General features: G+C 34.1%; 1 protein-coding gene and 1 long non-coding RNA gene across 3 annotated transcripts in view; one reads left to right on the top strand and one right to left on the bottom strand.

Moving 5' to 3' along the window:
* The window catches only part of LOC101890509 (uncharacterized), a 439,481-nt gene that overhangs the window by 60,644 nt on the left and 358,185 nt on the right, over positions 1 to 20,652 (top strand). The gene's annotated exons all lie outside the window — the stretch shown is intronic.
* Positions 12,274 to 12,909, bottom strand: LOC131806811 (uncharacterized). Its single transcript, XR_009344178.1, has 3 exons — positions 12,797 to 12,909; positions 12,532 to 12,721; positions 12,274 to 12,422 (listed from the first exon to the last, which is right to left on the bottom strand). It is a non-coding gene; the product is annotated as an uncharacterized LOC131806811 (long non-coding RNA).

Genomic DNA, 20,652 nt, shown 5'->3' with positions numbered 1-20,652 from the left:
AAACTATTTCAAATTTAGTATTTGAAGTTCGTAATGGATGCTACAGCCTATCACAGAAAATTGTCTGTGCAGGACCACGCCTTCGTATAGCCCCCATATAACAGTACCCCCGATCTTCGGTATTTTCATGATTTTAGCGAACCTATTTACCTGCATTGTTTCAAATTTCGCATTTGAAGTTCGTAATGAATACTACATCCTATGACAGAAAATTGTCTGTGCAGGTCCACGTCTTCGTATAGCCCCCATATAACGGTACACCCCGATATTCAGTATTTTGATGATTTTAGCGACATCATTTATCGAAATTGTTTCAAATTTCGCATTTGAAGTTCGTGAAGTCCGATATAACAGCCTATGACAAAAAATTTTCTGTGCAGATCCACGTTTTATAACCACCATGGTATCTCCCTATATTCGACGATTTTGACGATTTTAGCTACATTATAAACAGATTTTTTTCAAGTTTCCCATTTGAATATTGTGATATAAGTTGCCTTGTGACAAAAGTTGTCTATGCAGGTCCACGCCCCCATATAGACTCTAATATACGGCTACAAGATTTTAACAGAATTTTAAAATCCTTTTATTTTTTTATTTTTTTTTTTTTTTTTTGAAAATAGTTAAATTCGTACCAAATGGTGGAGGGTATTCAAAGTTCGGCCTGGCCGAACTTACAGCTTTTTTACTTGTTTTATATTCCCGTCTCCTTAAATATTAATTTTCGGATTAAGGCTTCTTGGAATCAGTGTATTTCCGGTATTTATTTTTTTTGTTGCATATTGTTATTCAAAATGCTGTCCTCTCTGCAGAGGAGGTACCAAAAGGAGTGTAATATCCCATTTTCACACAAGATATTGGGTTGGTAGAAATATTGGGATCCACTTTCTCTAACATTTTAAAAAGTTATACTAGCAGGAGTCGTCTCGTGCGTCAGAAAAAAGGTCACTATATTAACTGTGTCATTCCGCTTGTAATATCCCTAAATATTCGTCGTAGATTCCATAAAGTATATATAAGTTTAGATTTGTTCGAATTGGTCACCTTTGGAACGAATTATGGCCTTCAAACGGTCAATAAAACCGTCACAGTTCACCATTTTCGGCCAAGCGAAGCAACTCTTTAGCTCTTTTGAGTCTATTCTCTTTATGTAGCGGTGCAAGTTCTTGAACTTTTTGGAATTTCAATGGCTTTACCCCGAGCTCATTTTTCAATATTTCAATATTGAGATATGTTCAGCTCACGAGCCACTGCGGCGCTAATTTCGATCAAGTCGCTTCTTTACTTTTCGAACCATTTCTGCTAATGTTGCTGTTTTCTTCTGTCCACTTCCTTGACGTCGGGCTACGCTACCAGTATCACGGTAACGAGTGATGGTACGAGACACAAAAGATTTATTCACATTTAAATGCTGGAGTGCTCTAACGATAGCCACTTGTGGTCTTCCAGCCAAATCACACTATCACGCTTGAATTCCATCACGAATAACTTTTTTTCTGGAAAATTCTCACCAAAATGCTTTTGTACGCTGTCAATGGAATAATTTTAACAGTTGTCGGACGAGTGGCTTAGAAATGACAACAGTCTGAAGTTGGTTGCAGTTTTTTCATTTCACCCTGCATTTATTCATAATCAGCTAAGTCGATTTAACGATGTCCGTCTCTCAGTCTTTTTAAATCACGATGCAGCCCACATTATTTGACGTAGAGCTTCATTTACATTGTGTCTAGGATATTGAAAATGAGATATTTTGGTCCACGTTTTCGTGTAGCCTCATATAGCGGTACCTCCCGATATTCGGTATTTATATGATTTTCACCTCATTTTTTTCACGGATTTGTCTAAAAATTGATATTTGTTGGTCATGAAGGTTTCTAGCTCCGGCGGCGAAACATTGTATGTCCACGTTTTTGCATTGCTACCATACAATGGTACCTCCTAATATTCGGTATTGTGATGATTTTTTCCACATTTTTCACGGATTTGCGTTCTAGCTCCGGTATAGCTCCCATATAACGTTACCTCCCGATGTTCGATATTTTGACGATTTTTGACATATTTGTTCACGTTTTTGTAAACGGACGCACGGATTTGTCTAAAAATTGGTATTTTAGTTGAATAGGTAGGTCCACGTTTTCCTATAGCTCACCGATATTCGGTATTTTGATAAACATAGTCACATTTACAGACGATATTGTTTCAAATGTGGTATTTGGTAGATATTTGGTGGATGACAATCCTTGAAGTATAAAATTGTCTATAGAGGTTCCCGTTTTGGTATGGCACCCATATAACGGCCTCGCCCAATTTTTTGCCTTTTGAAAACGGAATTGAATTCAGGTACTTTATATAAAAATGTATTATTTACCCAAAGGTGCAGGGTATTAAAAGTTCGGTCCGGCCGAACTTAATGTTTTTACTAGTTAGTACTCATAATGCACAAATTTGTTGTTTGACAATTTTTTTTTATCTTATATAGGAAAAAAATGTGCAAAAAAGTTACTTCAAGGAGTATAGAACCCAACAGTGACCCCAATATCAAATTTCAGAACTTCAGCTCTATTCCTTCACCGCATACCAACTTAAGTAACACTTAGTACGAATATCCAAAACAATCAACATCTCTCCATCTCAGACATCAACAGTGATTTAAAATTAGTATCACTATACGCAAACAGAGCCCTCAATATCAAATTACGGGATTCCAGCTCTTTTTCTTCATCCAATACACAATTTAGTAACATTTAGTACTTCTTAAACAATTATAGTACACATTTCCAAAACTACCTCCATATCTTAAACACAGACACTAACAGTAACATCTATATAAAATTTTAGGATTTCAACTCTAATCCTTCACCTTATACCAAATATAGTAGCATATAGTACTTTTTGAACAATTATAGTACACATTTCCAAAACCACCACCAGATTTCAACACCAGATACCAACAGAGAACCCAATATCAAATTTGAGGAATTCTGTGCTATGCCTTCGCCCAATACCAAATTTAGTACAGTTTAGTAATTTTCGTACAATTCTTGTACACATTTCCGAAACCAACTCCATATGTCCAGGCTACACATGAACAACGATCCTAATACCAAGTTTCAGATTTTAAACATTGGGTGTTATGGGGTGAACAGAAACACAACAAACAAATTGTACCAAATATAGTACTTTTCGTAAAACTATAGGACACATTTCCAAAACCTCATCTTTATCACAAACTTAGCAGAAATAGGGACCCCTATACAAAACGTCAAAATTCCAGCTTCATTCGTTCACCGTAAACCAACCTGTTCCACATTGAGTACCATTTAGTACAGTTCTCATTCTTAGTACATATTTCCAAAACCACTTTGGTATATCAAAACTACCTTCCAACCTTGATTCTCATACCAAATGTCTACATCTTATTACTAAAATGTTAACATAATACCAAGTGGTACCATATACGGTACCATTTAGCTCTTTTCGTGCATTTGTAGTACACATTTCTAAAGCTACCTACCACTAACAGCCCCCTAATACAAAATTTCAATTTTCCAGCTTTAGATGTTCACTCTTAGCCCAACTGTTCCAAATTTAATACCATTTAGTCCGCACACTTAGTACACATTTCCAACTTTATATATCTAACTTACTTTCCAACCTTAATTCTCATACCAAATGTCTACATTTTAGCTATATCCGTTAACATAATACCAAATGGTACCAAACATAGTACAATTTAGTACTTTTCCAAACCCACCTCTTTATCACAAACCTACCTCCAACAGGACCTTAATACAAAACTTCAAAAGTCCAGATTCATCCATTCACCTTAAAACAACCCGTTCCAAATTTAGTACCATTTAGTACAGTTTGCACAATTGAAACACATTTCCAAATCCAACTTCATATATCAAACCTACTTTCCAACTTTCATTCAAAGACTAAATTTCAGCAGCTACCAAATGGTACCATTTTAGAAATTTAGTACGATTTTAGAACTTTTCGTAATCTTAAAATTCAAATTTCCGCAAACCTCTCGATTTTCAGAATTTTGTTCAATACAAATAATTAAATTTTTAGGACTTTTTTAGCGCCTTTCGTAACCTTGTGCAAAATTTCAAGCTTCTAGCTTTAGCCTTTTCGTCTGAAGTCAGTCGTTTATTTCACTATTCTTTTTTGTCACTTTTTTTTTTTTTTTTTGAAAATCAAATTTGTTTCATTTTATTAGACTAGCCATTAATACAAGAAGAAGATGAATAAGGTAACCCACCCACTCCTGGCTCCGTTTTTTAGTATTCTTTGGAATGCCATTCGAATTCGAAATGGTCTCTCTCTCTCTCTCTCTTTTCACATTTTATTTTGCCAATTGAAAATGCAAAGCGCTTTGCAGTATTTTCTCAATCGCACTGATTTAATTCCTTAGACAACTTTGCTCATTTTGTAATTAGAAAAGACTTTTAATGCCGTGGAAAAAGTTCTGTGGTGAATGGTTTTGTGTGCATTATATACCATAAGGACTTTATGCGCTTGATTTCATAGAAATCTATTCAATAAACACTCAACAATCCTTACTTTGCGTCTAGCCGGATTAGGAGAAATGTAGAAATTGTACTTCTACAATAATAATGGCACTTCAGTGTAAGAATTGTTTCGAAATGGAAAGATTTTATTATTTGTTCGATTAAGATCCTTGACATGAATAAATGGCAGCGAGCAAAAAACTTGAGAACGAAAACAAAAGATGTATTGCAGCCAACCGTTTCGTTTGTATTGAATTATATTGGTGGGCAAAAAGCAGAGCAAAACGATTGAATCATACGAGCAAAAATATTAACGACCAAATAATGGAACGAACGAAAGAGTCCTTGAATCTGACAATATGTGTACCATTTTATATTTGCACGAAGTCAACCAAAAAAAAAAAAAACGAACTGAATGAGTTCGGTATTTGACATCTAAGAAATTAAATGTCAGTACGAATTCAATAAACAAACAGATGATAAAGAAAATGGACAAAGAATATCTTGGTGACTACAAGAAAAACATTGAAAAAAAACCTTCATCCCACAGCGGGATAGTTGCAGTGCCATTGAAAGAAAAAAAACCATCTCAATGCCATACTATTAAAAGAACAACGCCTGGTAGATATACAAATAATTGCATGATAACAGCATGTACAAAACCAATAAGGAAAAGTCAAAGCTCGGGCGGGCCCGACTATATGATACCCTACACCACTGTGCATATTTAGTAGAGATCCCGTAACAAAATAATTTATTTAAAGTAGATCATACCACCTATCAAGATTTGGCTTTAGAGTAGGAGAAGGATTATATTAAAAAACCAGTAAAGAAAGTCTTAAAGTCGGGCGGGGCCGACTTTATGATACCCTACACCACTTTGCTAATTTAGTAGCATAACAAAAGTTTTTATGCGAGAATTCAATCATATACGCTATGATTATAATTATAGTTTAAAGTTCAGGGGCTAAATATGCCGAAGCATTCGTATCTTTTAAATTCGGACTTATATTGCCCATTTGGTGCTCAATTAATTTGAAATCAGATAATGATATATATGGGAGATACATCCAAATCTGAACCGATCTCGATAAAATTTGGCAAAGATATTTCTGAGCTGTATTTGATATATTTTCCTGAATATCGTTGTAACGGAGTGCATATTACGTCTGTGGGTAACAAATATAACAAATCGGATGAACACTATATATGGGAACTATAGCTATATCTGAACCGATCTTCACCAAATTTGACATACTAGCTTCTAGACTCAATTCGGTTGTAAGTGCCAAATTTTATCAAATTTGGACAAATATTAGACGTTTGGTGCACAATAAAAAGCAAATCGGACGAAGATATATATGGGAGCTGTATCCAAATCTGAACCGATCTCGATAAAATATGACAAATGTATTTCTGAGCTGTATTTGATATATTTCCCCAAATATTGTTGTTGCAGAGTGCATATTACGGCTGTGAAGGACAAAAATAACAAATCGGATGAAAAATATATATGGGAGCTATAGCTATATCTGAACCGATTTCGATCAAATTTGGCATACATATTTTCAGGCCTAATTTGGGAGCATATGCAAAATTGCATACAATTCGGGCTGATCTTACACGTTTGGTGCACAATAAAATGCAAATCGGACGAAGATATATATGGGAGCTATATCTAAATTTTGACCGATTATCTCCAATTTCAATAGGGTTCGACCTTGGGCCAAACAAATGATCTGTGCAAAACTTCATCTGGATTGGGCAATAAATGCGACCTGTATTTTGTTTACAAGAATACATGGACGGACGGACAGACGGACGGACGGACATGCATAAATCGACTCAGAATGTGATTTTATGCAGATCATCAAAAGGAACTATGGGTCTATCTCGTTTCCTTTTGCCTGTTACTAACAAATGCACAAAGACATAATACCCTGACCACCATGTGGTGTAAGGTATAAATATATATATCGGAGATGAGTTGCTCAAAATGAATAAGCATGTCCCGAAATGCACTCCATTTGGGTAGATATTAGCCATTATTTGCACAATAAACCAGAAATCGGATTAAGGCTATATATGGAAGCTATATCGATACAAAATATGGCAAATTAGCTTTATAAGATATCTGGTACCAAAAATCATTGTTTGTCGCATGCATATTACGAATGTGATGGACTTAAACGCCAAATCGGATGAAAAATATGTATGTCAGTTATAGCTATATCTGAACCGATTTTCTCCAAATTTGATGCACTTCCTTCTGGACTGAATTCGGTCGGATGTACCCGAAACCGGTTAAAGATATATATGGGACCCATATCCAAATCTGAACCGATCTTGATTAAATTTGGCAGAGATAATTCCAAGCTCTATAAGATATCTGGCACCAAATATCATTTTTGTCGAATGCACATTACGAGTCTGAGGGACTTAAACACCAAATCGGATGATACATGTATGTGGGAGCTACAGCTATATCTAAACCTATTTTCAAATTTGAAGCACATGCTTGTAGGCTAAATCCGGTTGGATGTAGCAAAATTCACACCATTTGGAATGATATTAGAAACCTGAAATCAGATGAAGATATATATGGGAGCTAAGGGTTGCCCATATTCGACGGACCCATGACTCTTTGGGCCCATTCCAATCGACGAGGCTTGTCCGCAGGAAATATTCTTTGCGTCAATTGAATTTTGTACGGGAACAAATGCAAATCAATGCGAATAATCCGTTGTAAAGGGGACCGAGCCATGCCAAACTGCTGAGAACGGCGTTTTTGGGATGTTCTTGGGGACCACTAAACACTGGCTCGTACGGCAGCGATATTCTCGGCCGATCGCCTTGGTCGACTTTTATATGGCCTCTTCGGATTAGAAAGAGCTTAACAGTCGAAAAGTTTTCGTATAAACGCTTAATGGTATTCTTAGAAGGCGCACTTCTCAAATTTTTTAATGTTTTAAAAGCACGTTGAGTTTTCACAATTGACTTCTTCTGTTGAATGTAAATTTCAACTATTTCAGAGCGCTCGCGTGACGTGTATTGGTTCATGGTAAAAATCAGCTTGGACTGACGCTTCAAACGCGGTATGTCATTAAGCGATGTGACATCTCTGTCAAAAGTTATGGCGTTGCCAGATGGGTCCGTCGAATATGGACAACCCTGTATATCCAAATGTGAACCGAACTTGATAAAATTTGACCTATAAATTGTTAGGCTGTATCTGATATCTGGTGCTAAATATCAGTCTTATGGAGTGCATATAACGAATGTAAGGGACTTAAACACAAAAATCGGATGAAACATATATGGGAGCTATAGCTATATCTGGACCGATTTTCACCAAATTTGAAGTACATGCTAGGCTGAATTCGGTAGGGATGCCAAAATTCAATCCATTTGGACTGATATTAGCCATTTGGATCACAATAAACCTGAAATCGATCGTATATATATATAAATATATTTGTATATATATTTATATATATATATATATATATATATATATATATATATATATATATATATGGGACCTATATCTGAATTTCATGGGACCTATATCTGAAAATTTCATCTCAATCGAATAATAAAAGCGACCTGCATTTTGTTCGCAAAAAAAAAAAAGACGGATTTTATTTTCTATTGAATCCATAATAAAAGGGTACAAAAAATACCAAAATGTACTACAAACTTAATAACTTGTATTGTACAGATGGAATTCAAACTTTAGGGTTACGAGAATTACTAAAATGCTACTAAACGTCTAAAATGGTAAAATTTGGTATTATGTGAACGGATAGAGCTATAATCTCGATTCATATATGAAGGTGGATTGTGGAAATGTATACTAAGTGTGCGAACTGTACTAAATGGTACTCAATGTGGGACTAAATTTAGCGCAAACGGATAAAGCTGACATTTTAAAGATTTGTATTGTGTTCCCTGTTGGTGGTAAGAGGTGGTAAAGAGCTGGTTTTGCAAGTTTGTTCTACAATTGTATGAAAAGTACTAATTAGTGCTATATTTGGTACAATTTGGTATTGGGTGAACAGATCGAGCTTGAAATCTGAAATTTGTAATTAGGTATTATAATTCTCCGAAAAACACTAAAATTCAGAATTTTGATATTTATACTGCTGATGGTATCTGTGTGTCAGATTTGACGCTGATTTTGAAATGCATTCTATATTTGTACGCAAAGTACTAAATGGTACTACATTTTGTATTGGGTAAAGAAATAACGCTGGAATTCTCAAATCTGATATTGAAATCTCTGTCGGTATCTGTAATTGTGGTATGGTGGTAATTTTTGGAATGTGTACGAAAAGTACTAAATAGTACTTAATTTGGTATTGCGTAAGGGAATAGAGCTGATATTCTGAAATTTAATATAAAGATCAGTGGTGGTTTCAATTGCCATATCTCAAGTGTGGTTTTAGAAGTGTGTACTATAATTGTATGAAAAGTATTAAATGGTACTAAATTTTGTATTGGGCGAAGGAATAGAAATTAAATTCAGAAATTTGATGTTGATTTGATTAGATGTTGTTGTTGTTGGTATCTGAGGTTGAGATTTGGAGGTGGTTTTAGAAATGTGTACTTTAATTTTTCGAAAAGTACAAAGTGGTACTAAATATAGTATTGGGTAAACGGATCTCTGGAACTTAATATTGTGGTCTCTGTTTGGTATCAGGTGCTGAGATAGGGCCACGTTTTTGTGCCCAAATATAATCTTACTTCCCAATGCTCGAAACCTTGATGCCTTTTGTACATATTTATACCCTCAGCCATATGGCTAGAGAGGGTATATATCATCTGTTACGGCCAAAACGTGCCTCCTCGAAATAACGGTTTTAGAGCCTAGGTCTCTTTGGACCAAATCAGTTTTAGGGCATTTGGAGTCGATCTAGGGGTGTCCGTTCGGCTGTCTGTCTGTCTTTCTGTCTACTGGCTGGTGCGCCCGAGAACTCTGGAAGGGAATATCCGATTTGGTCCAAACTTGGTACATAGTAATATTATCATCAAACTTAGATCGAATATGGAGATGGGCAATATAGGTCCACTTCTCCTGGTACCTCCCCCGCAACAGGTCGAAGTTTTCAATAAACAATATTTTACTGCACAGAAAGAGAAAGGATAATCCGCTTTTGCTACAACTTTGAAAATCCTAATATTCGCACCAATGATAGGTCAGTTGCGAAAATGGACAATATCGGTACCTTCACCACTAAGGGTCAAAATTGATATAAGAATCCGATAAAATGTGATATAAGAGTCCGATAGTACAATATTGCCACATCTCTTGGGAACCTACTCCATAGAGGGTCAACAGTTTAAACAATCAAAACAGAAGTCAAAATATGTTTAAATAATGGAACATTGGCTGAGGATGTGCACTGCTACGTTCTACTTTTCTGCCATTTGTTTTTATATTTTACATGGAAAATTTAATTTTTGCCAGTTGGACCCCCCTCCCAAAAGTGATCTAAAAAAATACATTTCTATGAACGTTCCCGTTACGGGGTTAATTTCAACTGCTGTAGATGCTAATATTTCAACGTTTACATTGATAATTAAGTGAAACAATAACCATAAATTATAACGTAGATAAGAGCACTTTCGTTGGCTCTTCTTCGTTCTTCTGTTTATAATTATATAATTGTAATCGCAGGACAATGTTTATTGTACAGGCAATGAGTTAAACTGTCATTTAATGAAAGGAAACCGCAACCTTTTATTGTCTACGATTTGGTCACTTTGTCGTCGTACTCTGCTATGAACTGCTACCGTATATCCGCTCACTCTTTTCATTTTCGCCTTATTTGGATTTGTATTATGGTCCAGGAACAGAATGCCATAATCCCCTCTTTTACTACAGACCCCAAGCTATGGGGCCAGAAAATAGCAAACGGAGAAGAAAAAACAAAAACAAACAAAGCAAATTAAACCATTCATGTGTAAACTCAACCAAACCAATCTGTGAGGGCAAAGAGCACAAAAAGAAACGATGAACAAATGTTGTTGTTTTTATATACAGTTTCACTCTAATTTTTCCATCCTCCCCCGTTGTGCTAACAAAAATGCTTATTTTCCGTTTTTTCTATGTTTTGTGGAACTAACTTCCCTGCTCAATAATGGTTATGCTGAACAATTGCTACTATTAAAAAAAAAGTCAAAACGCTTGTGGTCCCTTCAGTGAGCCATGCGTTGTAAACTAACAACAGCTCCTTGAAGGAAATAATTCTCAGCAAAAAATCTTTTCCGAAAAAAATATAAGTTCTCTAAAATAGTTTTTTTTTGGCTTGTTTAGCGGTTTATCAGGATTATATTGATGGACACAACGTGTTTTAATAATTCAGAATATGCATATGGTGTGCGAAGTTTCTTTTTGGAAATGGAAATACATTAGCTAAGAGTGTGCGTGTCCGGCTACACAAGCGAAGGTTGTGGGTTCTAGACTCAGCGTTGGGAAATAAAAATGTTGAATAAAATACGATGAGTTATTTATGAAGTTATACGACATGAAACAACCCTTATTGTTCGTAGCCGTGGCACTTTGTGCTTTGCTCCAGCTGCTGAAAGAATAAACCAGCAAGGAAAAAACCAAAGTCGCATGCGTCCGCCCATATAATACCTTATACCATTTTTTATTCATATTCGGCAGAGCTGCCAAGCAAAAAATCTCATTACCAAATAATGAATGACGAACTTAATATAGCCTCCATACTATGTATGGTGGAGGGTATAAAAATAGTAGTATATGACAAAAGGAGTTTTAGACCCTAGGTCTCTGTGGATCAAATCAGTTTTAGGACCTTAAGAATCGATCCAGCGGTTTCCGTCCGTCGGCCCTGCACTACATCTCTCGGAGAAAGCCGATTTGGTTGTAATATTATTATGAAACTTAGATCATGTTCGGAGTTGATCAATTTCTGTTCATTCCTTCTGGTCGCCCAATTATACGGTCAAAATTCCTCACAAAAAATAATTTACCTCATAGAACAAACAAGTAAAAAAGCATTAAGTTCGGCAGGGTCGAACTTTGAATATCCTCCACCATTTGGAACAAATTAGAAAATTTTCAAGAAAATAAAATCTATTAAAAATTGTGTTCAAATCTTTAAAATACCTGATACAGGAAGTTGCCGATATATGGGGGGATATACGATATTGTGGACCTACACGCAGAGAAGGATTATGGTTGCAGCAACTATATTCGAAGAGCATAATGTTATGGTAGGGATATGGCTGCAGCAAACATAGCACCTGGTTGAAGCAACTATAGTACATACATAACATTTTTGGCATAAAATTTAAAATTTTAACAATACAATGGTCACCGTAAAAATAATTATTGTTCTCTTTCAAAAACACTATGGTCCCCAACTAACCATGTAATGGTTGTTCCTAACCATTTATTGTTCTTCAACTAATCATACCATAGTCATGGGAAACCATACTGTGGTTCCAATATAAACATAATATTTTTCAAAATAATCATAGTATGGTCCTAGTTAATAATATTATGGTAGATAAACAATCATGCTATGGCTACAAAATAACCATGTTATAGTTCAATGTAACCATACTGTCTAACCATGTTATAATACAGGTAAACGTAATATGGTTACCTGCATTAAAGTACCTATGAATAAAATGCATTATTTATTTAAAATATATTTTATTTTATTATATAATATACATACATTGTACGTCAAATCAATTCAAAAATAACTTATTTTCTTTAGATACAGAAACATACATACATACATACTGTCTGTTTGGGGTTTTATTTAGAATAAATTCCATTAAAGCCTTTGCAATTTTAATGCGGTCCTTATTTTCCAATGTTTTAACATTTAAGAATTGGTTAATATCAGGGATGGCGCTAATTTCCTAAAGAAATATATTGTTGAAATATAGAAACTCACTATTTCTACTATATATAATAAGAATATGTACTAAAGTACTTAAAATGAAAATCATGTTTAAAGAAAAGACTTACCTGCTTTGATGGAAGACTTTGCAAATGTCCACACTGGTGAAAACAATTATGTCTTGGGAGGAATTTAAAAATGTTTCTTCTCCAATGCACGATATTGCTTGATGAGCAGCTGCGAAATGTTCTGTTGATGGCGAATCTATAGATTCACTTTCAAATGCAGAGTCCGTATTGGATATACAAACATCAATACCTGAGAAAATTAGAAGTAAGAAAATATAAAATTCTACAATTAGAAATAAATTTGTTTCTTTTAACTAATACTTACTTGGCAGCTTAATGTCTAGAACAAAATCAGTAGATCCAATAAACTGTTTAACAAAATCCGGAAAATGGCTTGGTTTTATCTTGAAACCTTTAGAGAGTACGTCTACATTAACATCTCTTAAACTGTAGCTTTCACGAACTGCAATAAAAACAAACAAACATAATTACAAAAATAAAAATCAAAATTGCTTGCACACTTTGTGTTTGTTTTATCAAATTTCTTATATTTACCTTCATCTAGGAACAATTGGTAATTGTTATCTCCGTCAAATGTAACACAAATTATTTCTTTTTTGTCACCAAAAATTGCTTTTATAAATTTTAAACCTTTCATTTATTGATTTTGTTAAACGCACAACTTTCTCGCACAAACAGAACAGAACAACTGACATAAATTCTGTTCTTTTTTTGCAAGCAAAAAAAAAAAATAAATAAATAACGGGACTCTCATCAAGAAATGCGTATGTATGCATGTATGATTTAAAATGCAGAATTATTTGTTGACAACAAACATAACATGGTTGCAATAAAAATATCGTTATTAATTTCAAAAATGATATTATTGCATTCCAACGCATACACAAAATATAAATACGAATAGATATACGTTTACATTGTCGGGATATTTAATAGAAAATCAGACATTTTGCAAGAAATGCAAAAATTTTCTGAATTTCTATAATTTAGATTTTTTTAAAATAATATATGTATATATTACATTAAAGTGTAGGATGACACATGTAAATATTAAACTAAAAACTATGAAAAACACTTTTATTTCACAATACCCGTTTATTTATAAACTAGTACGAACGACTTCGAACGTTGTCGAATATAAACTGAAAAAAGCATCGTGGGAGCTTTACAGCAACATACGGAATGACAATGTTATGATTCCATCTAATCATGTCATGTTTAATGTTAGTAGGATTCTGATAATTACATTATGGATAAAAAAAATCGACCATAGTATTTTTGCTTACAACTATGTAAATGGTATGTAACCATAAAATATTTTATTAATGCAAACAATTATTGTATCAGCAACTATTAAATAGTTCCTCTGATAATTGTATGATTGTTCAAAGTAACCATACTGCAGATTTTTTAATGAAAAACATTTTTCCAACAAAATATTGATCAGATTTTTATTGTGGAAATAATAATGTGGTTGAAACCAATAAAAACATGTTTGAGGGAACAATTCTATGATTGTAGCAAATATTTAGTGATTGCAGTGAAAATGTTCAACTATATTTTTTCTCTGCGTGTATATAGAGAAATTTCTGTCAGGGGTAAAGTACTCACAAAGAACCCCTTATATAAAATTTCAGAAAATTCCGTTGAAAAAAGTAGCTAAAATTATCAAAATACCCACAATTCCGTTCAAAAATGTGGCTAAAATCATCAAAATACTGAATATCGAAGGTACCGGTACAGTATTTTTCGGTTAATTGAACCTACGGTTAATTGGTTTCCCCGCTTAATTGAACCACATGATAGGGCAAAAAAATATTGAATAGGAAAACACATGTAAATTTCCTCGGATAATTAAATCCGGTTAATTGATTTTCCCGCTTAATTGGTTCAAAATTCTTGTCATCAAAAATAAATTTCCTCATATTTTTCCCCGGATAATTGCATTATTATTGAAAAATAATCTGGCATCTTTTTGTATACACATGTGACATCACTTGTAAAAAACATTAGGTGGCATCTCTACTAATTGAAAACATATGTTAATTGCTAAGGAAAACCGCGAGAAAACGTAAGTGTTTAATTTGTAGTATTTGACAATAACATTGGAAATACATTTTATTTTATTGTTAATTTTTTGTAGGCTATGAGTGGAAAACGATACGTAACTCTTACACTAAAGGATAAGCTTAAAATTTTATCTGAAGCTAAATGCAAACAGAAGTCTGAGCTGTGCAAAAAGTATGGGTGCTCTCTTAACACATTGAATAGAATTTTGCGAAAAAAAAAGAAAAAGCAGAGCAGTTGGCTCAACAAATGAATTGTGATTTTACACCATCAACAGGTTGGTTATGGCGCTGGCAACAGCGACAAGGAATTAAGCTGAGAAAAATACATGGGGAACAAAAATCTGCGGATTCAAATGCGGCGGAAGATTTTTTAAGTTCAGTTGTACCAAATATAATTTCAGAATACGAGGAGGCCGACATTTTCAACGCGGATGAGAGCGCTTTATTTTTTAAAGCTTTGCCTCCAAAAAGTCTTTGCAAACAAGGATACCGTAACACTGGATTCAAGTCATCTAAGGAGCGCGTAACATTACTTTTTATATGCAATGCGACGGGTAATTACAAAAAAGTTATTGTAATCGGAAAGGCTAAAAACCCACGTTGTCTGAAAAGTAAAGTATCGCCCTTAAAATACTATTCGAATCAAAAAGCATGGATGACAGCCGATCTATGGAGCGAAATTATTCTTAATTTAGAAGAAGAAATGGCTTCACAGAAACGAAACATTGTTCTGTTTGTAGACAATGCGTCTTGCCACAAGAAGCCCCAAAATTTGAAGCACATAAATATACAGTTTTTACCAGCAAATACAACAGCAATAAGCCAGCCCTTAGATCAGGGTATAATTCATGCCTTCAAGTCATATTATAGACAGAATATTGTTAGAAAGCAGATTGTAGCTATGGAGCTAGGGAAGACAGTTGAAGAGTTTTCGAAGTCAATTAATATTCTACAAGCAATGCATATGATAAAGCGCAGTTTTTGGATGGTTAAACCAACGTCTATTAAAAACTGTTTTAAAAAGGTATTAAAAAATCGGATTTTGTTTTTGTTCATGTTAGCAATGCTAGGTGTAATTTTACAGGCGAAGTTAATGAAGACGTCACCCGAAGAAGAAAATGAGGAAACTGAAAGTTCCGATGAGTTTGAAATAGCGGACAATTTAAGAGAAGAATTTGAAAAATTCGTAACATGTGACGACAACGTAGAATGTAATGGAGTGCTCACTGATATGGAAATTATTAAAAATATTTTGGATTCGGCTGAAGATGAGGATGAAGAGCAAGAACATGATAATCTAAAACCTCCATCAGTTCTAGAAGCTTTAAAATACATACAAGAACTTCAGACATTTTTTTGTACCGAAAATAAGTTCCTATGTGAGTTAGGTAATATGGAGTCTTATATCTTATCAAATAAATTAAAAATACACAAACGAAAATTACAGACTTTTTCAAGTAATTCCTTTAAAATGTAAACAAGATGTTTGTTTTTCTTTTTTAAATAATGATCTCGAAAAGTGTGAATATGTACGACATGAATTTATTTGTCCTTTTTATTTTTTAAACACTATGTAATATTTTAATACCTACGTGAATGAAGGAGCTTTATGTATATGTACATATATGAATTGTTTTTATGCTTTAAGTTTATGTTCTTTTTTGTAATACCTACATATGAATTGTTTTTTAGTTTATAAATGTGATTTCTTTGTACATCTAATATGGACATAAATAAATAAATAATTTTAAATACTTAAAATGCTCATATGCGATTTATTTTAATCCATTGGTAGTTCAAATTATAAGTGATTTATGTAATTGAACAAACCGTTCACTTAAGCGGGTATCGGTTAATTGGATTCTCGGTTAATTGAACAAAAAAATGTGCAAATTTTGATGTGCAATTAACCGAAAAATACTGTATATGGGGGACATATGATATCGTTAACCTACATAGAGAATTCTCTGTCAGTGGGTAAAGTGTTCACAAGGACTTCCTTGTGTGGATTATCAGACAATTCCGTTGAAAAATGCGACTAAAATCATCAAAATACGGAATATCGGGGGTACCGTTATCGATATCGTGGACCTATATAAACAATCTCCTTTAAGGGGTAAATTACTCACGAAGAACTCCTTGTGTTGAATTTCAGACAATTCCATTGAAAAGTGTGGCTAAAATCATCAAAATACCGAATATCGGCGGTATCGTTATATGGGGGCTATACGATATAGCTGACCTATATATATTTCTCTTCTAGGCGGTAAAGTACTCACGAAGAACTCCTTGTGTTGAATTTCAGACAATTCCATTGAAAAATGTGGCTAACATCATCTATGCTATACGATATCGTGGATCGATATAGCCTATATTCCAACTTGACCTGCCTGCAGACAAAAGACAGATCTGTGCAAAATTTTAGCTTCCTATCTTTAATCGCTTTGACTAAAGCTTGATTACAACAGACTGACGGACTAAATCGTCTTAGAATTTTACGCTGATTAAGAATATATATGCTTTGTTGCGTCTAAAATTATGTTTTCGATGAATTACAAAATGAATGACGAACTTAATATAGCCTCCATACTATGTATGGTGAAGGGTATAAAAATAGGAGTATTTGACAATAGGAGTTTTAGACCCTAGGTCTCTGTGAATCAAATCAGTTTTAGGACCTTAAGAATCGATCCAGCTGTTTTCGTCCCTCTGCCTGCGCACTACACCTCTCGAAGAAAGTATCCGATTTGATTGAAATATTACATATTATCAAATTTAGATCGAGTTCGGAGTTGGTCAATTTCTGTTCATTCATTCTAATCACCCCATTAAAAGGTCGAAATTCCTCACAAAAAATAATTTACCCCATTTAAAAAGATTTTTTTTTATCGACACAAGGTCGTATGTAGTTATAGCGGATCACTCCTTCCAGTACCTCCCCCGCAAAAGGCCAAAAATGGTGATTTAAAATCCTTATAACATGCGACCATTCTTTCTGATATCTCTGCAACAAAAGGTTAAAATTTCGAATTAGTAAAACCCTGATAGCATGCAAAAAGTATCAGCGATTTTCCCCAAACTTCGTGTATCTCCATATTTCCATCAACCATAGGTCTAATGTAAATATGGCATATGCCGGTCCATTACTAATCGCATAAGTAATTTGTATACAGATATCTATTATAAAGTGGAGGAAGTAGTCCAAACCTGGCACATCGCAAAGTTTACTTCAGTCTAAGGTTTGATGTGAAATGGGAAATATTTGCCAACTCCTCGCGTAGCATCCTAAAAAAGGGCCTGAAAAATCAAAGCGCTATTTAAAATATATTTTAATTTGCGGAAATAGGATTTTAACTTTGGCAAAAAAAAGTAAGAGAGTAAAATTTCCAAAAAAAAAAAAAAAAAAAAAAAAAAAATAGGTAGAGTTTGCCAATGCATATACAAGCCATTAAATAACAATAGATGTTCGTGACAGTGACCAAAGACTGCAAGTTCAACCTCTTCACCTAGCATAGTTTAAAAGGTATATTAAGTTTGTCATTCGGGCGTCGAAATAATCATTTTAGGTCCAACAAAGTATATCCATCCGTCTGTTTGTTGTAATCAAGCTAGGTCGTAACAGTTGAAGAAGCTGAGATTTTGCACAGAAGTGTCTTTTTATCTGCAAATACGCAGATGGGCAATACCTGCCCACGATATCGGGTAGCACCCATGTAACCCTCCCGACATTCAGTATTTTGACGATTTTTTCAAAGTCGATATTTCTAGTGGGATCTAATTATGATGTTAGAAAATTATAGGTATATATCCACGTTGACGAATTAAGAATTTTATCTAAGGGAATTGTTTAGAATTGTGGCGGAACATTGCATATATAAGTTACGTTTTCCTATATGGGAGATATACCCTAATATACCCTTCATATAACAGTACCTCAGGAGAATTTTTTTTCAATTCTGTACTTAGAGTTTGTAACGATTTCTATATCCTGTGTCAGAACATTGTCTATATAGGTCCACGTTTTCTTATAATCTCCATATAACACTACCTTCCGACATTTAGTATTTGGACGATTCGGGCCACGTTTTCACCCGATTTCACAGTTATTGTGCCCGAAATATGTAATATCAGACCAAATTGGATGGATTTTTGAATATAAAGCTTTGTAAGCTCTACTAAATATACATAGTGCTGTAGGGTATCACATAATCTTCCCACCCGACTTGTGACACTTCTTTTCTACTTTTTTTTGTAATTTAGTATTTGAAACTCGCAATAGATAACAACCATCATAGGAAACCGGTACCATCGACTTTACGGTATTTCACTGGCAAAAATGGAAGTGGACCCAGTATTAAATACCGATTGTTTTATTTTTTTTTATTTTTACCTTAAAAGTTCGACCCGGTTCAACTCAACGCATTTTTACTTGTTTTATAATTAATTGACTCTTGGAAGCATTTTTGTAAGTATGTGCTTTTATCCTCTCATTACTTGGTAAGATAAAGTAGTCACTTTTGTGTTCTTACTGGATGTGCTGGAGGTATGCATTCGCTTTCATTTTACTAACTATGCTGAAAGTACCTGGATTTATTTTAACTTTTAAGTATTATAAAACCCAGTACACATTTCACAGAAACTATTTTGTTGTTGCAAAATGGTCAGGCTTATCCCTTTATTGTTGTTTTTATAAAAACAACGTTTGTTTATTAGTGGAGAACGATGGTAATGTTTACTAGGGGTAAGGCAGGGAATACCTAGTTTTCGGAAAGAGCCACCAATCCTCATCAGTTCCCTTGTTTTTGTCTGGGATATTCTCCCCAGAAGTTATTTTAAAAATAACTTCTATGACAAAAAACATTTTTTACCCAAGTGACGAGATCGTAAGCTCAATAGAAGAGGAACCAAAGAATTATATAAAACTAAAATTCTTTTCGAAAGTCTTCTAAATCTTACAACCGCACTTACAAACATTTTCATCTTTCTCCACTTGTTATGCTTTCGTTCAACCTGAACGAAGTAGCATAACCATGTAAGTTGGTTTTGTCTGTTACAACAAAAACCCCTTCGTCGACCGTGCCTTGTCTATAAATAGAACAGTGTGGTATAGTTTAAAGAAAAATTGAAAAGCGGAGAGTGGATGTACATATGCCAATAGCATGGGTTGGGGTAAAGGTTAACCAAAACTTGAAATCAAGTATAATGTATTCCAGAAATATCAGGTATTACATAAACTCACATATATCCGGTATTAAAGAAATTTTATAAATAATTGTTTAAACACCAAAACTTTAAGATTTTATTAACGTTGGGGTTATTTAAAGTTTTTTGGAACAATTTAAAATATTTTAAATGTTTGTAATTTAATAACCAGAATAGTTTCTCTATATCCATTTTAATCATTACTAGTACAAATAGCAGCTATTTAGTCCGCAAAAATTTTAGATTCGTTTCAAGAGATCGTCTTAGGCCTTTTTAGTACCCAAAATTCATAACTTCTTCAGTCTTTACAATCTTTCATTTTAAAGTTTACCTAGGACAATATTAGTACAATATAGCTTTTATTGTCCAAAATTATTTCAACGTCTCCATTTGTATACACTAGACAACAACGGTGGCCTCAAGAACAAATATCAGAAATTCAGCTCTATTCCTTCACACAATACCGAATTTAGTAACATTTAACACGCATGTCCGAAGTAATCTACAGCTCTCCATCATAGACACAAACAGTGTTCTAAAATTAGTACCATTCGGCACTTTTCGAACAAAATTATATAGGCATTTGCAAAACCACCTCCATTTCTTAACCACAGGCACCCAAGGGTGCCATCTATGTCAAATTTCTGGATTCCAGCTGTATACCATCACCCAATACATAATTGAGTACCACTTAGTACTTTTCGAACGTTTCCAAAAACATCTCCATATCTTAGCCACTGACATTTAAAGGTGACATCTATATTAAATTTCAGGATTTCAGTTATATCCCTTCATCCAATAACAAATTCAGTACTTTTCGTACAATTATAGCACACAGTTCTAAAACCATCAACATATCTCAATTCCAGACACCAACAGAGACCTCAAT

This window comes from Musca domestica, unplaced genomic scaffold (genome assembly GCF_030504385.1).
Source record: "Musca domestica strain aabys unplaced genomic scaffold, Musca_domestica.polishedcontigs.V.1.1 9, whole genome shotgun sequence".
NCBI classification, from domain to species: Eukaryota; Metazoa; Arthropoda; class Insecta; order Diptera; family Muscidae; genus Musca; species Musca domestica.
Note: the sequence above shows the minus strand (reverse complement) of the source record. Positions and strands in the feature narration are given on the sequence as shown.